The 4,587-nt window shown below is 38.2% G+C and overlaps 1 pseudogene; it reads right to left on the bottom strand.

Annotated features, from left to right (window-relative positions):
* Positions 1–121, bottom strand: LOC134942942 (5S ribosomal RNA; annotated as a pseudogene).
* Positions 122–4,587: the final 4,466 nt, after the last annotated feature.

Below are 4,587 nucleotides of genomic sequence, written 5' to 3' on the forward strand. Positions count from 1 at the left end.
TATTTGCAGTACCAGGGTGTTCCTTGGTAGTCTCCTATCCAAGTACTTAACCCGGCCCTCCACTGCTTGGCTTCCAAGATCAGATGAGATTGGGCATCTCCAGCGGGGTATGACCGCAGACCTTATGCTCACCCTTGTCACACTGTGTCCAAAATTGTGCACAGATGAGAGCCGATTATTATTGTCGTATGAGCCACAAGTGAAATTTTTTTATCACAGTTGATAGGATATACTAAATGATTAAATATCCATCTAGATTATCAGGGCTTAGGTAGTCGCAGTATGGGTAGGAAAAAACCTATATATTGCATAATTATCACATATATGTAAATCTAACATTGAATAAATGATATTATTATAATCATGCAGAAAATAGGGAACCTCCAAATTTGGTCTCCAAAGCCACAGATTGCATGCGTAGTTACACTATAAATTCTGTGAATCAGCTGAGCAGTGAAAAATACAACTCTCAAAAACCAAAAGTGAATTAATATCAACTGAGGTGACACTGTATGTATTCATAGAGTGCCCATACAGTGTAAAGGAGAAAACAGAAAGCGTTTTTGTTTTAAATGGGGTCCAGGGTTTAACAGATGTATCCACATCTGCTTTTTTTTGATAAAGATGTGGACCCCAAATCAGTTTAGTATATATTCCTTTGCTGTTGATAATTAATGTCACTTAGTGTAATATCGCAGTCTGTGTAACATATAGGTAAAATTTCACTAAGTACCTGTCCATGCGCTGATGCATAAATGAAATGAAATATCCAAATCTGATATATAATTTTAAGGTTTAGATCCTACTTGTATGGAGAGGGAGATCCTGGTATCTGAAAGGTGCCGGCCGCGTACGCCCGCATCTGCCCACGTTGGGCTAGTTGCCGGGCTTTGGCCGCACTGTGCTTCCTGTTGTTCTGGTTCCCTAGGCGACGGACTTAGCCGAGAGCGGCTCGTTGCGGTCACGTGTGCGCACCACGTGACCGTGAGGATGTCCTGACGTACGTTTCGCGTAAAGCTTGGTCACAGGGCGTCAGTAGTTTCTAGCCTACTGGTTTGTCCTTATATTGGTGATACTGTGTGCTGATTGACTCTGAGCAATAGATTGATAGGTAATTTGGCCTATCATAATCAGTATCGTCTTTGCAGGTTCCCATTGAATGATATGTCCTGATTGACAGTTAGAGGGACCATTGAGCAATAAAATGAACGATCATATAGTTATTTTAATTATTTAAAATATTTAAAAAGAGCTGATAGAATTAATTCTTTTAGTTAATATTTACAAAGGGTAAGGATATGGTGATAATATCATTTGTGGAGCAATTGATTAGAGTATAAAAACTTGAAAGACACTAATTATTAAAAGCATGCACAGCACTTAGTTTGCCTGTGCCATTATTAAAGTAATTGTATACATAGTAAGAGGAAAATACAAGTGCAATTTTTATAAAGATTATTTTCTTATATATATATATATGAATTTAAAATAGAGGTATAGTAAAATTGGTGAGTAGGTGGTCGTGACTGCTGAAACCTAAGAGTGTTAAATTATTTATTATGATAATAATATGCAATTGTGTTTAAAGGAACAAAACACATATTTTAAAAATAAAATTATTATGAGAAGGTTTGTGTGTGAGGGGGGGGGGGAAAGGAGAAGGGAAAAGGAGGGGGAGGGAGGGATTGTTTTTGGGAAAAAGGTGGGGTAAGGTGGGGGGGAGGGGGTTTATTTAGGGGGGGGGGGGGGAGGGGGAAAAAATTGGTTGTGGGGACAAGTGATTGTAAGGAAATTAATTAATTGAATAATATAAATAAAATTTGTTAATAAATATTAATTTTTATAAAATATATTAATAACATTATTGGTGGTTGTGATCTATGGTGTGAGTTAATTGTAGTATATGTACAATAAGTGCAATTAGTAATAAAAATTATTAGAGGGAAAAGGGGGTAAGAAAAAGAAAAGATAAAAAGAGAAGGAAAAGAAAAAGAAAAAGGAAGAAAGAGAAGAGGGGATATTAGAGCACTGGGATTGCTATATTTAATTTAAGAAAACTCCATAATTGATGTTTTCATTCATACCAAACGGGTGAATAGTGCCTAACTTGAAAATCCACTCGCATTCTTTCTTCAAAAGGATGTCAGTCAAGCTTCCACCACGTATTCCGAGTTTGATTTTTTCAAGTCCGAAGACTCTGAGGTCTTCCCATCTGTTGTCATGATGTTGGTAGAAGTGGCGTGCTACTGTGGTCAATGGTTTCATCTTTCTTTTATCAGAGATGGCATTACGTATAGTCCCAATGTGTTCTAAGACACGTTGTTTCAGTGGGCGAGTGGTCATACCCACATATTTTTTGTCACAACTGCATTTGATGCAATAGATGACACCTTCAGTAAGACAATTCATATAGTCATTAATTTTGAGTTCTGACCCATATTTGTCTTTTACTTCCTTCACTACTTCGATATGTCTGCAAGCTTTGCATCTACCACAGGGATATGTTCCTGTTGTGGTGATTTTCTTAGTAGGTATTCTTTGAAAATGACTTTGGACCAAATGGTCTTTTAAATTTCTGGACCTTCGCCAGCTCATGGAGACACGTGTACCCAGTTTTTCTGATAAGACGGGGTCAGTGTGCAATACATGCCAATGTTTTTGTATTGCTTCACTGACTTCCTTCCATTCATGGCAATAATTACCCACGAATCTGATAGTATTTGTGTTTTGTGTTGTTTCTTTCTTCTTAAAGATGATTTCATCCCTGGGGACAAACTCTGCATTCCGAGAAGCTTTTTTTATTGATGTATTACTGTACCCCCTTTCCCGTAATCGTTGGGCCAGTTCTATGCTCTGTTTTTTGAATTTGTGATCATCTGAGCAATTCCTGCGAAGACGCAGGAATTCTCCTTTTGGTATATTTTCTATGGTGGGATGAAAGTGTGAACTAGTCTGGTGCAGCAAAGTGTTTGTCGCGGTAGTTTTACGGTACAAACTTGTGGCGATCATTCCCTCTTGGTCCTTGTATAGCATTAAGTCCAAAAAAGGTAGCTCCGTTTGGCTGATGTTATGGGTAGGACGAAGATTAAGATTGTTGTCATTTAGGCACTCTATAAACTGATGTAACAGTTGTAGGTCCCCTTCCCATATCAAAAAGATATCGTCTATGTATCTTGTCCACATGATGATATTAGATGTAAAATTATCATGGGTATCTTTGAAGACGAATTCTTTCTCCCACCATCCTAAGAAGATGTTCGCATAGGTGGGCGCACAGGCCGCCCCCATAGCAGTACCCCGCGTTTGGAGGTAAAATCTGTCATTGAATACAAAAAAGTTATAATGCAATACAAAGTGCAACAGTTTGATCAGAAAAGTGTGAAATTCCTCCCAGCCTTCATTGTGCAGAAAATATTCGACTGCTGCTATGCCTTCTGTGTGACCAATTGAGGTATATAGCGCTTCTACGTCTAGTGATACTAGGTATTGGTTGTCCTCCAATTTCACGTCGTGCAATTTCCTAAGTATATCTGCTGTATCTTGTATATATGAAGGAAGACCCAGTACAAGATGTCTAAGGTGCAAATCCAGAAAAATGCTAGCCTTTTCAGTTAATCCTCCTATACCTGATACTATTGGTCGTCCAGGTGGTTTTAGAATATTTTGTGCACTTTTGGCAGCATGTAATATGTAGGAATTTTTGGATTCTGAATATGTAAGTATTCATATTCTTGTTTTGTAATTAATCCTTGTTCTCGGGCCTGAGTAATAATTTTACAGTAGACCGACATGTAGTTATCCAGGGGGTTAAGAAGTATTCTTTTGTAACAGTCAGTGGATTCTAATTGACGTAATGCTTCTTTAATATAGTCTGTTTTTGGCCAGATCACAATATTACCTCCTTTGTCCGATGGCTTGATTAGGACATCCTGCCATGTTTGTATCTCCCTCATGGCCTTTCTTTCTTGATATGTCATATTTGAATGGCGAAAATGTTTTTTATTGGTATGGATGAGATCAAATTCTTTTGCAACTAGTTTTTGAAATACCTGAACTTCTGGACATATTTGTTCCGGTGGGTAGTATGTGGATTTCTTCTTAATAACTGGTCTGATAGGTGGTCTGTGGTCCGTACGATTGGACCTATATTGGTCTTGTTGTAATTCATATAATGCAGCCAGTGCTTCTTCCTCCATTGCTTGAAGATCTGGGGTTGCTTCTTCCTCCATTGCTTGAAGATCTGGGGTTGCGGTTTCTTCTATTTCAGGGGTTTCTCCTCTTGTAGTGGTGGGAGTTGTTTTATCACTGTAAAGTTTTGTCAGTATTAATTTCCTTCCAAATAGTTTCAGGTCCTTCTCCCATCTGAACCTTTCAAAGTGTCCTGTGGGAGAAAATGTCAGGCCTTTACTTAGTATGGATTTTTGTGCATCTGTAAGTATATGTTCAGAAAGATTGATGATTTTGAGTTTATTATCATGTTGTATGTTTTCCACCATAGTCAGGGGACTGGTGGTGGTTGTCATCTCCTCTGTTTGTTTCGGGTCTGTATAGAGTGCTTCCCAAAAAAGAGTCTTCTTTTTTTCTTTT

The sequence above is a fragment of the Pseudophryne corroboree genome, chromosome 1 (assembly GCF_028390025.1).
Source record: "Pseudophryne corroboree isolate aPseCor3 chromosome 1, aPseCor3.hap2, whole genome shotgun sequence".
In the NCBI taxonomy this organism is placed as follows: Eukaryota; Metazoa; Chordata; class Amphibia; order Anura; family Myobatrachidae; genus Pseudophryne; species Pseudophryne corroboree.